Source organism: Danio rerio, chromosome 19 (assembly GCF_049306965.1).
Source record: "Danio rerio strain Tuebingen ecotype United States chromosome 19, GRCz12tu, whole genome shotgun sequence".
NCBI lineage: Eukaryota > Metazoa > Chordata > Actinopteri > Cypriniformes > Danionidae > Danio > Danio rerio.
This window is the reverse complement of record NC_133194.1, coordinates 16,526,172-16,549,935: the sequence shown is the minus strand read 5'-3', so window position 1 is coordinate 16,549,935 and position 23,764 is coordinate 16,526,172. Positions and strand designations below refer to the sequence as shown.

Sequence of the window (23,764 nt, the reverse complement as noted above, 5' to 3'; positions counted from 1 at the left end):
ATGTTGTAAAAGGTCCCTTATGAAACTGAAAATAGTCACATCAGTCTTTCACCGAAAGATTTCAGTGGCTGAACAACACTTCTGTGCATATAACCCATTCATAACAACTCAATCTACATCAGCTCTGCATGACTAAAATAGTTTTAAAACAGAACATTACCTGTCTAAGCGAAATACTTCAGCCATGGTGTCGTCCTTCCCCCAGCATGCAAAAGTAACTCCAATATTAGTTTAGGATTTTAAAAAGTTTTGATTCAGCATGTTTTTACCACTCGCTCTCTCTCGCGCCCGCTCTCTCTCTCTCATGAACGAGCAGCACGTGTATGCACAAACGGCAGAGCTGCGTACAAATAGGTACACACTAGTTCAAATCTGCATTTGCTGACAGACAGTTTGATCCACTTATCAGTCTTATGGGAGATGTCGGCGCAACACTATTTTAATTGGATGAACATTTTTTTGTCTTATGCCTTACCCAGAATATAAAAATCTATATAAATACATTTGAATCGTTTACTTTAATTAGTACTATTGAAAGAAAGAGACTTTCAGTCAGCACAACAAAAAATGTTTCTGAAGACAATCACCTACTGCACCTTTAAGCACCGATGGAAAAGTGTGCTCTATATATGATAATATGAATTTGAGTTGTGTGAATAGAATTTGGACATTTAACATCTTCCATGTTATCATTATCACATGGATTATCTGTGTCAGTTGTGTCACCTCCAAACATAAATTCTCTCCTATGGCCTCATGGGACAGTAAAGTGTCCATTGAATGTACACTTCAGAATCTAGCAGGAAGTTGTAGGTCACTTTTGCCTTTTGTATTTTTCAGTGCTTTTTCTTTGGATTACTGTTTTCCATGTATGCAATTTTTGCAGGCCGATTGGATTGCTATCACTGGATTGAATGGGCATTATCAGTGGTTATCAGCTGATATGGGCCAGTAGGATACGGCTGCAGCTGGAAGTTAAAGAGAATTTATTACATTTTCGAATAAATTGTATTGTATTAACATCTACCCCATACCCCAACACTAAACCCAACCGTCACAGCAATGTAAAAACAGATCTGGATCTGAAGTCTTTACTGTTAGTATAGCTGATTAACCATGTGGATAGATGAAGGCCCCACTGGCTCATATTTATGAGCTAATAACCACTGATACCGCCCATTCAATCGAGTGATAACATTCGAAGCAGGTGATTTTTGGATGCACACAAACTATGAAAGCTCAACCTTTGACTTAATTGAACAAAGCTCATTTGCATTTAAAGAGACAAACATGCAAAATGGGCAATTACATCATAGTCTGTAAATGATGAATGTATTTCGAGTGGAAATTTCTCATTTTGGGGACAGGTGAGACTTGCGTTACATCTTGTAAAAAAGGGGATATTAGGTCCTCTTTAAATATGTTTCTGCAACAAGTACGCCAAAAATAAACCAGTGAAATGAAAAGATAATCCAGTTCTATCCGTTTCAAACCAAGATTGTTTCAAAAGTTAAACGTCTTTTTAATAATTTGAATGTGAGTAGATGATGACATCATTTTAATGTTGGTCTAAACAGCTCTTAAAATAAAATTGTGGCTGTTTCTCAATTCTAAGAACACAGAAAGCAGACTTGTGTTCTTGTGTAGGCCGGTCTTGCCAGGTCATCTTGGAAGTACAAACTCACAGAAAGCGTCCTGTGAGAAATGAGATGCTACATTCTTCCTGATGGTCACATGACCTTCACACCGTTTTAACTGCAAACACCCTGGTTTATGCCTTTAAGATTTTCATGGTAAAGTTTACTTTTAGGGGCGAAGCAGTGGGTAGCACGTTTGCCTCACAGCAAGAAAGTTGCTGGATACGAGCTTTGGTTGGATTAGTTGGCATTTCTGTGTGGAGTTTGCATGTTCTCCCCGTGTTCATGTGGGTTTCCTCTGCAAAGGTGTAGATATGCTCTTGACATTGGTGAGGACATACATCCCTGCGCAAGCGTTGAAAAGCACAAATTCTGTTTCAATCTTTTAAAAACATGAATAAAGTAAATAATAATATAAAATAAACACTTAATAATACACATAACATCCTATCCCATGCTGCAAAAGTCAATTTATGTCATTTTAACTGCAGTCATGCTTTGAGGAGGTATGAATGTAGAGGATTTTAGAGATGTGTGTGATGCAATTAAACTGTTTTATACCAATTATAATTTTTTTATATAATCATGGAGGCCAAAATTGAAACCGAATTTTAATTAATTGCACAGCCTTGGTTAATAGTATTAAGCTGAACTTGACTTTTGAGTTGATTAAACTATTGGTAGGGACATTTCAGTAATTGGTGGATATTGGTGGGGACATGTCCTCTCCGTCCATGCCAATTCTACACCCTTGTTCCTCCAGGTGCTCCAGTTCCCCCCTCAGTCCAAAGACATGTGCTGTAGGTGAATTGGGTGTGCTGTTAAATTGTCTGTGGTGTATGTGTGTGAATAAGTGTGTATGGATGTTTCCCAGTGATGGTTTGCAGCTGGAAGGGCATCTGCTGCGTAAAACATATGCTGGATTGTTGGCGGTTAATTCCGCTGTGGCGATCCCAGATTATTAAAGGGACTAAGCCGAAAAGAAAATGAATGAATACTTACTCTTACCGTCTCATTTAGGAAACTCCTGAGTGAAAAAAGTGATATCTCTAACTTTAATTATAAATCTATATAAAATTCTGCGCTTCACATCTCCAGTCGCAATGACTTCTGAGACTTCGAAAGAGAGTTCGGAGAACAAGTCTGCATCGGTGCGTCCTCGATAGCTAGAACACATCCAGTAACTTTCACGTGTCCTCCGTTCTAGCGTTCTTGAGTTTTGGAACTGATCTTTGGCAGTCGATGATGACGTTACACAAGAACGCGAGGATGCAAGATCGCGGAAGAACGCATATTGAGAAACAGCCTGTGTGTTTGAGACAAACTATTGGCCTTTTGCTGCTACAGATAAGTCGTTTTGCCCTCGAATTAGGAATTCATGTGTCACATGAATAATTAAAGCACATAATAATTAATAGTGGAAATAATTACAATCATTAATGCACCATCCAATCAATTCTCATTATTAATCAAACCCAGTAGACCCAATTTAGCTACTAGCCAGGCATTTGCTGTGGTTTAATCAGTTCTTCCCTGCAGGACCCACAAAGGCACATTTCCTTGTGTTTCTGATGGCCTGGCATGCTGACATACTGATAAGACAGCCTTTCCATAGAGAAGTGGAATTTTTTGCAGTTTGCTCTGCATTGGACAGGCCATACCTTCTCAAGGAATCTCCCCTGTGGCTCCCAGGAAAGCCTGAACCCATATTTATCTCACTGCTTTTTCTGAGAGACATCCCAAGAGCGCAAAGGTGCAATGTTGCTCAAGAACAACCAGGATCTTGCCTCACACAGCCTACTTTCTGTCTGCATCATACTACTTTTTTGTGCAGTTGGCCTGCAGTCCTTTGCACCTGCAGTTTGCCCTCCAAGTCATACCCGAAGAGTATAAATGACTGGTAAACTTTAAATGTGCAACAGAGTCCAACATTAAAGTAACAGAGAACGATGTGGAACCAAAGCCGCCTTCGAAATGACAGTCCTAAATTGTGTGTAAAGCAAACGATATCTTATAATGTAACCAAATGCGAAGATCCTTCTTACATCGCTCAAAGGCTACCTCAAATAATCCCAAGTATTCCCTTAAACTCAAACCTGATGCTTAACTGTCCTTCCCGTAACTCTCGTAACTCAGCTCTACTCTTTGCTAAATGTGTTCTGCCAGCGTAAGATTTAGCTCACAGTGCCTTTTCTCTTTGAGGTTATTTAAGACAATCCCTCTGTAATCATACTTAAAGTTTCAGCCGTTATAGTCTCGAGGAATAAAGCCTCGATTGTGAAACTGATAGGCCCAGAGCCCAAATGGCACTCTGAAGGTGTGTCATCAGAGCCAATACGGAGTTTGATTTCTTGATACCTGATACAGGCACAGTTCAGAAGGAATTAAACCTATTCTATCCAGACAAGAGCCAAGCAAGGGCCAAATCTGCTTTAGTGCTTGAGCTGTTCGATAAGTGTATGAGTGTGATGACAACATGACTCATATTTGGTGATGCGCACCTCGCTGAAGCTCTGGCTTTGTTTGGAGTTTAGAACTTGAGGAGATTACAGTAAATCCAAGGTAAATCCAAGTTGGCCAAATATGTTGAATTTAGGTTACCATGGTCCCAAAATGTCAGCAGTTAAAGGGATAGTTCACCCATAACTGAATATTTTTTCATCATTTACTCACCCTTTATTTGTCACAAACCCATTTGAGTCCATTTTTTTCAATTGAACACACAATGAAAATATGTTCTGAAATACCTCAAAACAGTTAATTGTACTTCCTATTTGGGAAAGTAATGGTTTCTTAAGATTTCTTCAAAATGTCCTTATTTGTTTTGTGTGAACAGACGAAATAAACTGTGATAAATAGTGAGCGAATTTTCATGCTGGGGTGAATTATCAATTTAATACTGATATCAGTGGAGTTGTACTATTATTGTTACCATTTTAATATCAAAGGAATACGAAAGGAATACTTAACACACATTATTTCTAATAACTTAATAATGAATATTACTTAATACTTATCAAATGTTTGGGACTATTTTATTATATATATTGTAGTGAATGATGTTTCTTGTTTGTCATATTTACAACAATTCTTTTAACCCTGAACTGAGGCAGTGTATAGCTTCTCTCAATGTCTGAAGACATTTTCCATGGCCAGATACCAAGATTACTTGTTCAAATTATGAAAGAAGGGTTCAACAGATTGACCACAATTTGTTCTTATCTTTCCCATTGTAAGTTTTGAGGTATTCTGAAGAAGACTTTACAGAGAGGTTCTCCTTAGGGTCAGTGGTGCTCCCATTTGTACATAAATTTGTGGACTAAAAATGAATGTTTGATTTGTTGTTGAATGTTGAAACAACACTATGAATAATCTGACCCTGATTAAAACCACTCTGTAAACTTTGTATCAAGGTGGGTCTAAGTTCAGTTGCTGGTCAACTCTTGTGACAGTAAAGCCATCTTACTTTTTTAAGCCAAATAAATAAAGGCATTTTCACCCTGGAATATGACCAAGGAATATGCCTCATTTCCACAGTTGGTCAATACCGCAGCTTTTATGTCAAGCCACAGCATTACAGAAAGGTTAAATTAATATCCATGTCTCATTTGTGTGTAGCTGTCAGTGAGGTGGACCCTTTGTCGATCTAGGACTTGAACTGTAGTTCAGCCCAACTTAGCAATGCACTGAAAAATCGCCTGTACTATCAACCAGATTGGTAGGCTAATTGAAAAGGAGCAATACATCTAGTAATTCCTAAAACATTGTATCCAACAATTAAGCTATTATTTTTGACATATAGATATGTTATTAGATTAAATAGACTTTTCAGCATAAATAAAAGATTTGAAGTCAGGAATAAATTGGAAATCATTTCAGAAAACTGAGTACAAATGGACACTGCTTTATTCAGAGGATGATATTGTGTATAAGTTAATCATTCTTATGGAAGCTATATAGTTTGACTGACAGAATGATGTCTGATCCCATCCTCTAGATACAGGCATAAAGTAGGTTGGCATTGTAATTTTGTTTCCTTCATGTGCACATGTATAACCTGAAAAAGAGCTTTTTTTGTGATAATTCTAACATATAGAAACAACATTTATGGGGCAATTGTTGTTAAATATCACTGGGGCTTTCAAATTTGAATTGTCAATGTAAGCGTGGCAAACAGTTTTGGAGAAATTGATGTTTCCCCATTCAAAGAAATAAAAGCTTGCATTTGCATTTTAAAAATGGCTGCCGAGTGAAATAACTTGCTTTAAAGGAACTTTGACATTTCAGCCACTGTCTTCTGTCAAGTGTTGCAATTTTACCATTAATTTTATTTACCAGCACACAGTATTTGAAATTTAAACAACATTTCTGTACCATCACATGCATATTCCAAAACACGGGGTGGAAGCAGAGTCAAATCATGCCTAGGTTGGAGACACTATTTGGTGCCCTCAAAGCATACAGTATCTTGCAGCCAACATGCTGTAGGCCTAATCCCCAATGGCACACTTCATGTGCACTTGCAATCTCATAGACTAACAATGGCTGCCACATGCACATGTTCATTAATTCTATGAGACCGTAGGGTGTCCTATTTTTCATTTTAGCTTTCATTTGGATGTTCACGAGGGCCCCTTTGAGAATGCCAATCACCTGTAATGCTTTGTGTCCACTTCTGCCAAGTGTTCACTGAAGTGAGCTCTGAGAAGTCTTCTACCTGACAGTTAACATGACATTATGTCATGGATTTGCAAACTCAAAGGAAGACTGATAGACACTTAGATACTTCATTGCCTTAATCAAGCATCTAAATCCTAATCCCAAATGGCACCCTAAACTGTTGTGGTCTTCCTCTGAGCTGCCAGAATGATCTGAATAGGACCACAAGCACTAAAGCTGCAGTTTGAATGCAGTTTTCTAGTAAAAATGTTAAGATTCTGTGCTTGATGTTTCCAAAGATCCTGCTCTGTCATTGCTGAATGATTTTCACTAAATACAAATGTCTGGAATTTCTGCTTTATTGCTGCAAAGAAACTGTTGGTACAGAGATAAAAAGCCTCTCGTGAACTTTCTGTTATGCATTGGATATATCCCGTATTTGAAATACTGCACTTAGAACTATCATCAGCACAGACCAACAATGCTAAATCTAACATTTTGACAACGTGGAAGAACTTTACGTGTGATATCAAGAAAATCTTGATCCACGTCTGATATTAAAGACCCTATCATACACCTGACGCAGTAAATCGTAAGACGTGTATTTTGCAATTTGTTGCCATTTCAGACAAACGCAACTCTAATTTTTATGTTTTGCACCACGTTTTTTAAATAGCAAATCATTTGCGCCACTTAGTGGACTCGTGGATGTGCTGGTCAAAAATAGAGGTGTGTTAAGGTGCATCGTTGGTGCATTGCTGAAATAGACTGCGGTATTGACCATCTAAAAGCAGGTCTAAAGTCCAGCGCAGAGTGTGTTAGCGCCTAGGTGGTTTCAACCACTTACGCAATGCTTAATATATACAGAATGTACAGCAATGCACAAATATATTTACATATGATAAAAAGTTTATTAAAATGTAAAAAAACGTATTAATTTCTACATAAACAAAAACACTGCTTCCATGCCTCAGGTTTAGAGTTGTCCACCTGTCAGGTTTTGGAAATATATGCATCACCATATGGGGCATGAGAATAGGACGCGTGTTTGGATGATGCTGGAAATTAGAACAAAATTTTTAAATAGTTTTGAAACAAATCTTTACACTTAACAAAAAAACTTAAATATAGAGACTTAATAATGTCTTCAGAGGAGTGCGTATAAAATAGTTTTCTTATACACAAAAGTAAAGGATTAAAAGTAAAAATTAAAAGTTAAAAGTAAGAGTAAAAGTAAAGTAAAGAGAAAGTAAAAAAGTCGAATGGAGGAGGCTCGTTCTTTATTCTCACGCTGCAGGTGGTCTGTTCAACTTTTTTCCACTTAAAAAGTCTGCTATGTTAGAAGTAAATGTGCCATGGTGTGATGCATCTGACCCCTAAAGGAAATGGGAGATAAGACTCTGAAGCAAGTCGCACACCTGATGTGCCGCTTGGCGTCACAACAAGGTGAGCACATGACAGTTGAAAGTATCGCACACAAGGCGCGCACACTTGCATGTTAAGTTTTAATAAAAGTATTCAGATGGCACTCAGTGACACAGCAAAAATGTGAACAGTGTCCTAAGTCATAGCTGGGTGCCACTGGTATCCGCCGACTTGCGGCGCCGGTGTGTATACCCTGATAGAAACCTATGTGCAGAATTCTAAAATACATGGCGCTGCGTGGCGTGACACATAACTCCTTAAGAGAATAAGCACAGCCCTGTTAGACCATGCGGCAGGCTTAAAACCGTATTTTTCTATTCTTAAAATAGCAAAAGTTTATTAGGACACCTCCTTAATGCTTTTGAGCCATGCAATTTAGACTTTGTGCCTACAACTGAGGTGCGGGGAGCATTAGTGAATAGTTGTGTGTTGGGTTCGGTGCACATGGGGACTAAACCATAAAACTAACTGGACGGCCGGACTGGGGTATGGGCGGGTAGGGGTGTTGGGTGGAATTCGAGGAATTTTTCGGGAGACAGAACAATACGGGAGATGGGTCAGAAATACAGGAGACTCCCGGGAAAAACAGGAGTGTTGGCAGGTATAAATATAAAGTTTAGTCATTTTTAAAAATATTCTTCTGATTACTGTAAAGGGCAAGAAAGATACTTAAATCTATTAGATTACAGTGTGTCAAATAAGCTTGTCTACTAACTTCATATTATATAATATTAAAAAAATAATAATTGTGTGACATTACCGCGAACAGTAATTATGCCAAAAGGAAGTTCATTTGCAGTTTGTTTTGGGTGATCAAAATCATATTTACATTCAAAGCTTCAATTGAGATTTAATTATTAAACTTTGAATTTCTGTTGTCAAATTCTAAACATTACCCTAAAAATACCTTCTTCTTTTTTGTAATTTAGTCTGTATTGTTACTAGACTGCTCTTGAAAGGGTGTATCTTACTTTGTCCAGCAAGCAGAGCAGAGTTTTGTTCACAGCAGTGAAAGTTTTGTTAAAGAAATTTTTGAAGTAAAATTTTGTTTTTGATACCATAAAGTTGTGTTTTTCATAGCAGAAAGTTGCTAGACAGCAAAGGCATGCATTATCAGAACAAAAGTGTTCTATAGCTATTAGTTCTATTTGAACAAAATTATTAAATTACAATTTTTTTTATTGGTCAGAATAACTGCCTTGGTAGTTCTAGTGTTAAATTAATAGGTTGAGTCTTGACCTTCTTTGATATGATGATCTATGGTTGAAGCCAAATGTAGTTAAAATTAAAACACACTGCTACAGAGTCGACTTTGGAGTTGACATTGTAAATAAATATGACACTCAATTAATTTTTATTTGCTTCAAAGTAGTATATTTTTAAAGTGGTGGTCCACTATGAGATCATACTTTAAACTTTAGTTGATGTGTAGCTGTGTGAACATAAACAACATCTCTGAATGTAAAACACTCAAAGTTCAATGAAAAGGGAGACCTTGGCTTTTAGAGTTAGCATAGCAAAGCCTACAGCAAGCGAAATTGGGGATTACAAAAAAATACATCCTGGCTAGTGAAATCACAAGGGTTTACTATTACGTGCATTCACCTCGCCCACACAGTCTGTGCAGCGAAGGGGCATGGCCAGAGACGCTATAATGTTAAAGCAGTGAAAGCTAAAATGTCATCCAAATGCTGCTTTTCCACAGAGCAGTTTTGTTTTTGTATTTGGGCTTTCAAAGGAGACGGCGCAAAGACAGAAGTGCTTACAGTTTAATTTTAGTTATGTTCTAGAGAATTATATAAAAAAGATGTAGTGCTAGCATTTGACAAAGGGGAACCTCCAGAAACTCTCTCAGTTCAGTGCTAGATTCGGATAAATCTTTTCCAACCGACAAAGCTGTGGATTGTGAGACACAACCTATAAGTATTTTTATATGTTAAAACTGATCAGTATATATGCAGAGTTTCTAGCGTTAACAGTTTGTTGTAGCAAGCACGAAAACAAGGATTTACACAACAGGAAATGCTATTTGGCAACATTAACAATTTAACTACAAATTCATATTTATCAGTCAAACCCCTGTAAACAGCCACAATCTTCAGCAACGCTGCAGTGTCTCTCTATGTGTGACTCTCTATGCATCTGCTTTCCGTGTGTTCTACATCTCAAAAAACTCGCTAATGATATGAGAACGTTTATAATACTTACACATGCTTTTTCCAAATATATGTGAAAGACACTTGTCAGATTTTATTAAAGAGAGCAGGCGTGAGCTACGTGCTCTTCATTTCTGTCTGATTCAGGCAGCTAATACTGCTAACAGCTGCTCTGACTGGACTATTTACACAGTGCAAAAGCGCACGCTTGTGGGAGTGACGTAAAGTCAATCCGCGAATCACAACACATTATGTTAGCAAACCAATCAGAGCCTTTTGAGGGCAGGCCTTTCAGAGGAACTATTGAATATGATGTTGTTTTCATGCTAGCTAAGGTGCTGTATATAATCAAATTTTCTCCAAGTGAAGCATGAACACAGATTGCTTTGCATCCTATAAACACAACCAAGTCTTAAAAATACATTGTGGACCACCCCTTTAAACAGTGTTACAGTACAGTACGTAATGTTTCATGACTTGTGTACAAATAAAAGAGCCATTGCAACCAAATCATTATGATCACATGCTTTTCAAAATAACTTTTAGACTTCTTATGTGTTTTTGTTTGTTGAGATTTCGAGGTGTTATAGTAATTTTTTTGTCATTCAAAGTGTCTCTTCACCTTTTAATTATTAACGATTGACTAAATATTGATCCAAATCAGTCTTAGAAATGTAGAAATTTTTTTCCTTCCTTCAACTTCTTGCTTATTGCCGCATTTTTGTGGTAAGTGCCTTTCCTTTCTAAATGAGATGAATGAAGAGGGCTTGAGGACCTCATTCAAACTGCCCTGGGCTTTACCCATACTCAAGTGGGATGACTTGTGCTCCTTGTCTTCCTCTTGTGATCAGGCATGAGTGGTTTATTATGCATGTTGTGTCCTTGGCCTGCCTGTTTGCCCCTGTCCACGGTGCTGAAGCACATCCTGTTTGCAACCTGGAGCAATGTTGACAAGTGTACAGAGGGCTTGGCCGGACAGTATGTAGTCATCAGGCTTTCCCAGCACGTTTATCTTTTATTCTCCTCTGTCTTTCTCTCTGCTTTGGACAAAACAGGCAGAATGAGAAAAGAAAATCACTCCCATTGTCATCAGACTCATTTTCTTCATTGTATTATGGTTGCTGAAATGCTTAAAAAAATCCAACATATATCATTCATGCTTGTTAGATTTACAATAGTGTGCTATGTTTAGTACAAAAAGTTGTTAAAACAATTGGAGTATTCAGGACTGTACTTATCCAAACATATCAAGCCCCCATTACACACCCTAATCACTCTATCCATCTATCGCCTGTGCTATGAATGCTATAGATTTCATAGCAAAAGGGATTTGGAAGTGTGCCACAGGCTGTCTCTGGATTCGGTGTGGGTGAAATGAGAGAACATATGTCTGGTCCCTCTCCGCATGACATCACCTCGCTATCAGAACCGATCTGTTTGCCTGGGCTGCTCTCATGGGGTGGAACCAAAGTCCCTTTCATAATAAAACCTCCTCCTCTGTCGCAATTTTCTGTGCACTCAATAACAAGGACAGTCAAGATTGAATTTTGCTTTTTTTCATGGAATAGATTTTTTGCTGCTTTCTCTTAAAATTAACAACTTTCTTGGAAAAACTGTTCATTTACATGTTATTTATTATTATGTTTTTCAGCAAAGTAAAAAAAAAATATACACTATGGTGTGCATATGAAATTTATTGCAGTTTCCATTTGAAATGAAGACTAGCGGGCAGTAAAACATCAGCACATTTTAATTGAATTCTTTTTCACACAAATAGAGAGGTGAAGGATTGATGTCAGAACCTGGCAGAATAAATCTATGTTAGTTACCTAAATATTCTCTTAACACTAAAATTACCAAGGCTGCCATTTTGACACTTTTTACTCATCCAAACTTTTTTTGAGTTGCTGAGCTGAACACAAAAGAACAGAATATGAAAAAAGCTGAAAACCAGTAAACATTGACTTCCATAGTAGGCAAAAAATAAAAATAAATAATATTAATAATAATAATTATATATATATATATATATATATATATATATATATATATATATATATATATATATATATATATATATATATATATATATATATATATTTATTTATTTATTTATTTATTTATTTATTTATACTAATATAAAGTAAGTGATTGGAGGTCTCCAGCATTTTTCAAAATATTGTATTTTGTTTTAACAGAAGAAAGAAACTCATAGAGGTTTGAAACAAGTAAAAGTTGAGCAATTTTTTTATTTTTATAATTTTTTTTTATTTCTGGTTGAACTTTTCCTTTAATAACTTTGCTAAAAATAAAACCCATGCAATCGAATAGTAATCTGACTTTTTCTAAATGTGTGTGTGTGTACAGGTATGTAATTAACGATTTTCAAGATATACCACGGTTTGGAAAATATAGGGTTTTAGTGCCACCAAAATGTTCTGCTCTATCGTTCCTACGGTATATGTTAAATATTTTTTTTACTTTTTTTTTGTTTGTTTTTAGTTTTTTAGGACAACATATCTCCAGCAGAAAAGATATCCAAAGATGCTGTTTTAAATTGTAAACAAATCTGTGTTTTTGAAACTAATAAACACATCAGGGGTCAATGAGTCATTTGATTCATTTAGCCTGACATGTTTATATGAACACATACAAAATAATAATAATAAACACATACACATTTGGACAACCCAGGGATTTATATCAGCTGTTAATACACTAGTTAACCACCACAGGGTAGTGATCTGACAGTGAATATGTTGCATCAGATGGAGCGTTGAATGGATCAATGCTAATGATGTGAGGCAGGCAGGATGCATTATCACTCAGCTAATGTTAAACAGGATGCAAAGCTTTCTGTCATACAGGCCCAAACTTGAAACATTCTAATCAAAAAAGCTGCTTAAACCCTGGTTCAATCAGTGCAGGTGGTGATACTTTTGCAATTCTGCATATTCCTGTTGCATGTTTTTTGCATTATTTTGATAAAGACATGTTTAGGGAGATGCTTTGATTGTATAGTGCTGACATTTTGTTATGTTGATTGTTTTACATAACACATCAATTTGGTTACCATTCGAAATCTTTTTTTTTTTTTTGTCATAACATATATTTGTGCAAATAATTAATGTCTTTATTAATGAACATTATTCATTTTGCATTATTATGTTTGGTGATGCTGTAAGGGTTCTTTAAAGACACAATTCCTAAATTGAAGGTAGTGGATTTGTTTGCTATAAACCTCAAAGTGCTAGATGACGTAATCTTGCCAGTTGCAACTGATGATCGGCTGACCTTCACACACCACACTGAGAGAACAACCCAGTCCTGTAGATCTGCCATTTACAACATTGGTAGCATGCTAAACAACTCTTCTTTTGTCCAGGCTGGATTATTGATAAAAACAGCCACAAGACTGACCAAAGTGCTGTACACAAAAACAAACAACATACAGAGCTAAATCATTTAAAAAAACTGACATAAAAACCAAGAGAAATGACAGATATTTAAAAGCAAAAAAAAAAAAAAAAACTATCAAGACTATGCGTACGGTATTAATGAGCCAAAGTGAATGCGTGCATTTTTAAAATTTATTTAAATATGGATAGTGAATGTGCCATTCTAATCTCATTGATTGTTCCATAGCTACCTCTCTTGACAGGCCTTCCATTAAATTTCAAACCTCTGCAACTGATCCAGAATGGAACAGCTAAAAAACTGTCTTTAATAAGCAAAAAAAGAGCATGTGACACTTCAGTCAAATTCAAGATACTGATATTAGCCAACAAACATCACAGACTTATGTGCCCTCAAGGACTTTTACCTTCACTTTTCTCGACTGGTGAAATGACCTACCCATTTCAACCCAAGCAGTCTTTCGAATTTTTTATCAACACTAGACCCTCTAACACCAGCACATCTATCTGGTACCCTTTTTCTTTAATTATTTTAATAATATATTATTATTAATTAATAATAAATTATTATGGGCGGCACGGTGGCACAGTGAGTAGCTCTGTCGCCTCAAAGCAAGAACATCACTGGTTCGAGCCCAAGCTGGGTCAGTTGGCATTTCTGTGTGGAGTTTGCATATTCTCCTCATGTCTGCGTGAGTTTCCTCAGGGCTTCCTCTGGCCAAAGACATGCGCTATAGCTGAATTAGGTAAGCTAAATTGTCCGTAGTGTAGGTGTATATGTCCTGGTCCTCCAGGTTTGGGGTTGAGCACTGAGCGTTGAGCTAATGACCTACCTCATAAAAATGAGATGTTACGAAACACTAACATGGTTTGGCTAAATATCAACTTTGATATAAATGGCCCCTGGAGTAAATATGTAATAATAATGGGATGCACCAAATGCCTGCCAATGGCATGTGGCATTTTCAGTTTTTGTCAGAAAGAGAAAAACTGTCAAAAATATGAGCCGGAAAAAAAACTATGCTGCGCTGCACTGCCAAGCAATGTTCAGTGCACTGGATTCACTCTCTCTCTCTCTATCCATAACCACTGTGTGGGACTCAGTTTAAAATAGACAAAGTTTAAAATAGTTTAATGGATCTATTGGAACTGGATTAAACAAATGGCATTATTAATGGAAGACATACCAGGAAGACATAGGCTGCGTTCCAAATCGCATACTTATGCACTATTCTACGCCATTTTGTAGTAAAAATTGTGTAAGTAGCGCGTTCTTACTCTTAAAATAATAAGTGACCTTTAATTACCCGGATGATACACTCATTCAGCCGGTAAAATGAAGTGTGGAATGATGGACACTTCACCCACTCAACGACCGCTGCTTTGCTCACATAGTGGAAGGGGCGGAGCTACCGGCCGCACATGTTGGATAACTTTATTTATTTTGGATTGACAAAGCAAAATTCTCCTACGAGATTGATTATAGCGCCTCCCGATGGAGAATGCGGTTATACTCATGGCAGATATAATTTGATAGTCTTGTCATTTATTTCACTAATTTGCCAACCGTTAAACGTCATCAGAGAAACGGGTGGAATTTCCGCTTAGAAAAAAAACATTAGTGCTCCATTTGGGATGACACTACATACATGTACTATGCTGTTGAGTGTGTAAGTGCATAAGTACATGATTGCATTGTGTATAGTGTGCCATTTGGGATGCAGCAATAATGTTTCGCCACTCATCACAATTAGTTCCAACCAAAAGCCACAACATAAAGGGAATACCTAATGCCACGTCAGTTATCACCTTCAGTTCCAACCAATAGCCACGAGACACAAGGAATATATAAGCTGTCCATTTATTTCATTGATTTGGTTGCAGATACTGACGCGGACGTTCACCCACCACCACCAGTTTGGTTCTGTCTATGGGGGTAAGCTCCACCCCTGCCTTCATCCTCGGCAGCCATAGCTGGATCTACAAACTTTCGTTTCAGGGTATGGACGGGGCCTCTGCCAAATCATCCTATGTTTTGTTAAATCATACTTTTTTTCAAATGATACTCATCAAATAAATGTAATTCAATATATTTATTTTAATGGTCTTTCTAGTACAACAATTTTTTTTTTAAACATAGCTGCAGTTTTTACATAGCCTATCTTTAACATTCGGAGCTTGATAGACGAGGTAAGAATCCAAATGGTTTTAACATTAAAAGTATGGTCAAAACAGGAAGGGTCAAAACACCAGCAAAGAAGCAATGTTCCAATCCAATAAACAGATGAGGCTTAGGGCTAGTAACAGACAACCACAAATCCAGTAAACTGTCTGAGATAACAAAATCAGACATGAAAGTCGGAAAACAAAGAAAAACGCTCAGAAAAGTAAACTACATCATACATCTTATTTGCAGTAAATGAGCGTGAGTGTGTGGCTCAAATAATCCAGGAAGCAAAAAACAGGTGAACACTAGTTTGTAGAACAGTCTAGTCTGACGATCGATGCACAAAGTGCAAAGTGCAGGGCGCAAAAGCATTAAGGGCATGTCAGAATCCAATTTTACTATTTTAAGGATTGAAAAATCTCCTTTGCGCAGTGGCGCATGATCTAAAAGTGTTGAGCTTATTTTCCTAATGAGTTATAGGTGTGTTTTGAGAATAAACCAATCAGAGTCTCATCTCCCATTCACTTTAAGAGTCAGTTGCGTCGCACCATAGCGCATTTGCTATTTCATGGCGGACTTTGTAAGTGGAAAAACTGAGCATTTCACTAGCAAAAAAAACATTAAACAGAGCAGCTACAGCATGAGAATGAGAGATGAGCCACCTCATTATTTACTTTCACTTTCACTCTCGTGGATAGGGAAACTTCTTGTACAGACATCCATTAGCCTATAAATAATTAATTTTGTTTGTTAAGCACAAAGATTGGTTTCAAAACTATTTCTAAATTCAGTTCTAATTTCCAGCAAACGAATAAATGAACGATAATAACGAAGTGTGTTCAAAAAACTGAGTTATATCCTAATACACATGCTGTGCCCCATATGGTCTAAAACCTGACAAGTGGGCAAATCTAAGCTTGTTTTTAATAAAACAAATATAAATATGCAAATAATAAATAATACTGCTAATAATGATAACATTATACAAAAGCAAAAGCAAATTGTCATGAATAAACTGAAAAAGCCTGTCAAGTTCCTGTCAAGTTCCATAAAGTTCCTGCCAAGTTCTGACAAAATCCCATACATCAATAGTCTTTTCTGATTCCTACTTAACAAACGGCCAATAAATTCCTCTTTGCAGGGTAGATTATTGCATTAATCACCAGAATGTTCGCTTATTAATGTTCACTCATCTTCAGTCATGATTGGTCCCACACACACACCTGCACTCTGCAAGCGTTTGAAGGGAGAAAAAAAAACATTTTATCAGATTCAGCTGTTCATATTTGGTATTGTTTCATGTCGACGGCGATACGAATAGGCAAAAGATCTGGACAAAAGACAAATCATTAAAATGACTCTGAGTTGATTCTGTTATTTTAAAAATCATTATTTTTAAACAAGGTGCATTTTCAGATTTAACCTTCAGCTGGATGTTTTCATTCACTTGGAGCTGTGTCAAACACTTGATGGAAGGTCATTTTCAAATATTAATACCAATAATAATAAATAACAATGTTAGAATTATCATCCCATGTCTATATGTGAGTGGTTCACCAATTATTCCAATATGACCATACTACAGAGTTCAGCAGTTTTATCTGAAGAAATGTTTGGTAACATGATTTGATGTGCATGGTGTGTTCCACTCATCGCTCAATGCTATGCTGTTGATTAAAACAAATATATATATATATATATATATATATATATATATATATATATATATATATATATATATATATATATATATATATATATATTTGTTGGTTATATTGGTTATATTGGTTAGTTTTTTTTTTTTTAATCTTTTTGGTTACATTTTAGTCTTTACTTTTTTGTCTACTAAAGTTGCCATGTTTATTTTTTTAAGCCATGGGCCATAGACATTTGTCTCCCTTATTTTGTTGACAAAATTAACACTGGTGTACTAGACGTGTACATAGGCCTTATACATTACATACATTTACATTTATTTACATAGAAAAAAAAAAACATTTATCCAAACCATCCACAGATATGGCGTAAAAACATTAATGGACATAGTAAGAATGATATTCACTTTATTAAACGTATTTCGCAATCTGTATTGTGTTCTGTTCTACACATCTCACTAGTATTTAATATTGTAATATAATCTAATTAACTGTGGAATCTGACTACAAAATGCAGATTACATGATGGCATTATACTGCAATGAGAGTAAGCCTGTGTATGACTGTGCTTTGTGTGGCCCTCGCAGGGTCGAAAGATTAATAATCTTTAGATTTTTGTCTGAACATGCAAATATTGTCTTGATCACAATACATCCATTCCAAACCTCTCCCACTCATATTAAAATTATATAAACAACAGCCCTTTTTCCATTCAAAACCCCTCAGTCTCCTCAGTAAATTAGCATGGATAAGTGGTTTACAACTTTTTTTCAAAAACATTTAGGATGTTTTAATGTCAGCTGCAATGCTATAAAAACATTGAGCATCTTTTGGTAAAATAATCAAGGCTTTTCCAGTAAGCGGCAGAAGAAACGGTAATACGCAGTGGTAAGTCAGGAAAGAGACTGTTAGGCTGCTCTTTACTGGAAGTAAGGTGACTCATATGTGATGAATTTTCTTCTCCTCCTGTGCTCTCTGGTTGGTTTCAGTTGATTTGATCCATCTTGCTTTAATCCGCCTTGGTCTAAAAGTGAGATCCTGTGCTGTGACAGCATTTTAAAAGCAGTGACAATAATATGCTGAGCCCACCTTTTCTGAGACAGACTATAACTATTTGACAAATATTGGCAGTGTTACTGTGTAAACAGTGTTGTTTTTACAGTTAATAACACATCTTCCAGAAAAACCTCACCACAAGGCACGTTGTGGCTACAAATGTATGTGTGTTTGAAGTTCGGGGGTCCCTGCGTGTGCTTTTTGAATCACAGTTTTATTTGAAGGAGAGGTCCAGTCTATGCTTTTCTTGTTACATTAGCTGGGAAGGCCAGCGTAGCCTCAGGTTTAAGGCTGTTTATGTGCGTGTGTCTACATATTTTTACGTATTACTGTATGTTTAAGGGTTTATGGACAAGGGGTGTGACTGGCCCCCACTCCAGATGAGTTGGATGTTCATAAGGAAATGAAAGAGCCTCATTTATTGTGTATTCATAGCACATGCATATACTTTCTCACACCTTTAAACAAACACATGCAGGTTATACATTTTACATTAAAATCTGTTACCATGCATCCAAACTGTAGAATGTTCTCTCTTCAAACATTAGTATTGCTAGTTCCCCTTCGGATGGGGAACTTCAATGCTATTAGTGGATTTATTCATAATCCACGAATGGGGGAGATTTCGTTTCAGAAAGCCAATTTTCTGAAAGAGTATATAACGGGCCAATGAAATGCCAATGAATTGGCAGTGTAAGCTTGCGCACCTGGAACTTATTGCCAATTAGCTCCGCATATAAGCACAGGTAAAGCGAGATAACGCCATCTTTTTCGCTTCAGAGACTATTACAGCCTTCTGAGAGAGTCGATGAGGGTTCCTCCTGCTGTGATCCAGCGATTCAGAGTGAACGAGAGCATTCTCCCAGTCCAGAGTGTGTACACGCAGCGGCAGACGGTCGAGCTGGGTTTCTCCCTTGCCTGGCGTTCTTTGGGTCCGGTCCTCCAGAGCGGTGCGTATAAAGTTGCAACTTCACAAAGAGAGCAACACAGTCGTGCAGCACGTCCTTTTCAGGATGGCGCTCCGACCGTGCGTTTCTGGATGCGGTGGTTTCCTGTTCTCGGATGATGGGCACGGGCACTGCGTTGTATGCCTGGGGGGTCCACCATGTTAACGCGCTGCTGGCGGACAGTTCATGTCGTCACTCCGATGCCATGACTGTTGCGCAGTTAAGATCGCGGCTAGCCTTTGCAAAATGGCAAACCACCCCAGCTGTCCCCTGCACTGCAGCGGGCACTCGGGCAGATCTGAGGGTTTCAGCGAGAGATAATCCGTCGCCCACAGGCCCGCGGACCTCCCGCTCCTCCAAGCGCTCCATCCAAGCTTCGGGCGGGGGAAGCGATCTGTCTAACCAGATGGTAGCCCTTACGCTCGATGACACCGGAGACCAGACGTCCACTGCGGCATCGGAGGGTGGGCTTTTATTGTCCGATGATAATCCAGACTTGCTCGCCCCCTCCAGGCAGGTGAGCGCTGTCAAGATCCTGAAACGGACATGTTAGCCGTGCTTTCCCGGGCATCTTCGGCCGTGGGTTGGAGATGGTTTATCCCCCAGCTCTGCGGCTCGCCTGACTAGACGGGTGCTACGTAGAGGACCAGAGGGCGAAGCCATCGAAGCCTCTCGTCCCCTTCTTCCCGGAGGTGCACAGTAGGCTCACGTAGTCTTGGAGAGCACTTTTTTCTGCTCGTGCTGTGTGTCCCTCCGCCCTCACCATTCTTGACGGTGGAGCGGCCAGGGGGTATGTGGTGATACCTCAGGTTGAGCCCGGGATTGCGGATCTGCGTGGTGCCTCTTCTTGGCGGGGTCCGCCTAGTCTCCCATCCAAAGCCTGTAAGTTATCTGCCTCCCCCAGAGCTAGAGCTTACATGGCTGCGGGTCAGGCTGCTTCCGCCTTGCACGCGATGGCCACCTATCAGCGCTACCAAGCGCAGGCGCTGGCCAAGTTGCATGAGGGTGGGTCCAACCCAGGCTTGTGAGCTTTGCACCGCATCCGACTATGCTCTTCGGACCACTAAGTCCGCTGCGTGTGCGTTGAGGAGGACGATGTCCACATTTGTGGTCCAGGAACGCCACCTCGGCTAAACTTGGCGACAAGTCGACAAAGTCTGCTTTTTTGACTCCCCCATATCCCAGGCTGGCCTGTTCGGCGACACCGTCTGTGAATTTACTCAGGAATTCAAGGCGGTGATAGAGCAGTCTGAGGCGACGGGTAATGTCATCTATCGGCGGGACCGTAAGCCCACTCCGCCTGCCGTACCATCCATATCTGCTGCTCCTCGCCGAAGGTGCCCGCCTACGAGAGCTGCACCGCCCCCGCACACACCTTTGTCGAAGCGAGCGCGTCGAGCACCTCGGAAGCAGGCAGCCCCCCCTGCCCAGAGCGCCACTAATTCCGGTAACGGACCGCAAAGCTTCCCTGGGACAGGTCATCTGGAGAAGAGGGAACTTGCTCTTTCCCCGCTGGAGGGCGGGGCCCCATTTCCAACGGCACTTTTTACTGCCATGAAAACATCAATGAAAGAGCACTTTTCCACTTCCCCGGATGTGACAGCCCGAAATCTGCCAGTCTGAGACGCTATGCTTTCTAGCTCGCAGGTTCGGTGCGTTTCGCCAGTGGCTCACGAAAGCTGGGAGGACGGTCTCCTTTCTCCCATCCCTCGAGCCTCCCCTCCAAAGTTTGGGTGCGGACTAGAAGCAAATCTCTCGCCTCCAGCTCTTCCGCAGGACCCTCGCGCTTCCTGGATCAGCACACCCACTCCGCGCTGCCCCACTGCTGGTATGTCACCGAGTTCATTAGCGAGAGCTCTGCCTGCCTGGTTAGCGCGGCCAGCCCTTCGCAGTGGCTCATACGCACAATCAGACTCGGCTATGCGATTCAGTTCACGAAACGGCCCCCCAAATTCACGGGTGTGTATTCACCAGGGTCAGCCCCATGTCCACCCCTGTCTTGCGAGAGGAGATTGCTGTCCTCCTCGCGAAGGATGCAATCAAGCCGGTCCTTCCAGCCGAGATGGAGAGCGGGTTTTACAGCCCGCACTTCATTGTGCCCAAAAAGAGCGGTGGGTCACGGCCAATCGTAGATTTGCGCGTTTTGAACCGCTGTCTGCACAAGCTGCCGTTCAGAATGCTCACGCAGAAGCGCATCTTCCGGTGCGTTCGTCCTCTGGATTGGTTTGCAGCAATAGACCTGAAGGAGGCGTATTTCCATGTCTCCATTCTTCCTCGCCACCATCAGTTTCTGCGGTTTGCACTTGAAGGTCGAGCTTGGCAATACAAAGTCCCCCCCTTCGGGCTCTCTCTGTCTCCGCGGGTCCTCACCAAGCTCGCGGAGGGTGCCTTAGCACCCCTTCGGCTTGCGGGCATCCGCATACTCAATTATCTCGACGACTGGGTGATTATAGCCCACTCTCAGAGCAATTGATTATGCACAGAGACAAGGTGCTCTGGCACCTCCACCTGTTGGGGTTTCAGTTCAACCGAAAAAGAGCAAACTCACCCCCGTGCACAAGATCTCTTTTTCTCAGGCTGGAGCTGGACTCGGTCACCATGGGCGCGCCTCTCCGGAGAGCACGCTCAGTTGATGCTGAACTGTGTGAGAGAGCTCGACAGCAAAATAGTTGTCCCACTGAAATTATTTCAGAGGCTCCTGGGGCATATTTCATCCGCAGCTGCTTCAAGCTGCTCAGATTCTCCATATGAGACCACTCCAGCACTGGCTTTACGATCGAGTCCCCAGATGCGCATGGCACGCGTGCGCACACCGAGTCACTGCTACTGCGCTGTGTCGCCGCGCCCTCAGCCCTTGGAACCACTCCTCGTTCCTACAAGCCAGAGTGCCTCTAGGACAAGCGTCCAGTCATGTTGTTGTTTCAACAGATGCTTCCAGCACGGGCTGGGGGGCTGTGCGTTGCGGGCTTGCAGCTGCGGGCCTGTGGAAAGGAACCCAGTTGCATTGGCATATCGCCTGGAGCTGTTGGCAGTGTTCCTCGCTCTCCACCGTTTTTTTCCGGTGCTGGAGCAGCAACACGTGCTAGTCAGCAGGTCAGTGGAGTCTATTCACTAAATGCCCGAAATTTGCCAGATCAGCGTTGTGCTTTCTTACGCCAAGAGAAGCTGGAGAGCAGGCTATCGCCCTCCACACTCAAGGTTACGTGGCTGCCATCTCTGCTCTCATGACGCGTTGGCTGGCAGCACCGTGGGAACGCATAACCTCATCATCCGGTCCCTCAGAGGCGCTAGGTGAATTAATCCACCCCGCCCCCCTCTCATGCCTTCTTAGGATCTCGCCCTCGTTCTCACGAGCCTGCGTCAGATCCCTTCGATCCTCGACTCAGTATCTTTAAGATTTTTGTCCCTGAAGACAGCTCTGCTGGTCGCGTTGATATTGATTAGAGGGTCGGGGACCTGGAGGCATTTTTCGGTCAGTGACTCATGCCTGTAATTCGGGCTGGCTTACTCTCACGTTCCTGAGTTCCCGCCTGGGATATGTGCCCAAGGTTCCTACCACTCCGTTTTAATACCAGGTAGTGAGCCTGCAAGCGCTGCCCCCGGAGGAGGCAGACCCAGTCCTTTCCTTACTTTACTTTTGACTCAGAGCTTAGATCATCTGAGCAGCTCTTCGTCTGTTATGGCAGTCGGCAGCAGGGAAGTGCTATATCGAAACAGAGTTGGCCCACTGGATAGTGCATGCCATCTCTATCTCTTATCAAAGCCAAGGCGAGCTGTGTCCCCCGAAAGAGTGCGTGTGCACTCCACTCGGACCTTTGCATCTTCTTAGGCACATGCACGCGGCGCCTCTCTAAGAGACATCTGTAGAGCTGCGGGCTGGGCGACACCTAATACATTTGCAAGGCTACAATCTGCGAGTGGAGCCGGTTTCCTCAAGGGTATTAGGTAACCCTTGGTGATTGAGGAAACAACTCGTGAAAGTGTTGAAACACGCTTGCTGCACCATTCTCCCTAACACGGAGATACGTGCGCCTTTTATCTGTCAGTAAAGTTCCCCGTCAGGTGAGCCCTGCAGATTCCTCCGAGGCCCCCAGCACTGACTCATTTTATAAATAAAATGTACTATTATTATTATAATTATTATAATTATTATTATTATTATTATTATTGTTATTATTATTATCATCATTATTAAATCCTCTGCTGTTATATGCTAGCTGTATAGAGGTTTTATACTTTCAACTGAATTTGTTCTTATCATCTTTGGGAAGAGAACAAAGGTAATTTTCACTATAAATTAACAGTGTTGTATTGATTTGTTTAACACACCTGGTCCTTCACAGTCAGGTAACTTTCAAGTTTTTGTGACATTCAGTATTTTTTGACCTTGGACCACAAAAATAATAATTCTTTTTTTTTTTTGGATACAAAACATTTGGCTGAGATTCAACTATTTAAAAATCAACCGAGTAAATTGCTTTAAAGGTGCTGTAACTAAGTTTTTATAAAGCATCATATGTTTGCAGATATTTAAGAAACATGCTAAAGGAAGCTTTTTATCACCCTTACTCTTTTATCTTTACACAAATGAACTTAAGATCCAGGATTATATAAAATAAATATAATTATATAAAATTGCTTCAAAT

General features: G+C 40.0%; 1 protein-coding gene across 5 annotated transcripts in view; it reads left to right on the top strand.

The window, feature by feature from the left end:
* hivep3a (HIVEP zinc finger 3a) overlaps positions 1-23,764 on the top strand; it is a 91,145-nt gene that overhangs the window by 5,499 nt on the left and 61,882 nt on the right. Inside the window, exon 2 of one of the 5 annotated variants that reach the window (XM_073931604.1) lies at positions 15,178-15,293. The exons of the other annotated variants lie outside the window; for them this stretch is intronic. The gene's annotated coding sequence lies outside the window, so the exon portion shown is untranslated. The remainder of the gene's footprint in view (positions 1-15,177; positions 15,294-23,764) is intronic. 5 annotated transcript variants of the gene reach the window in all.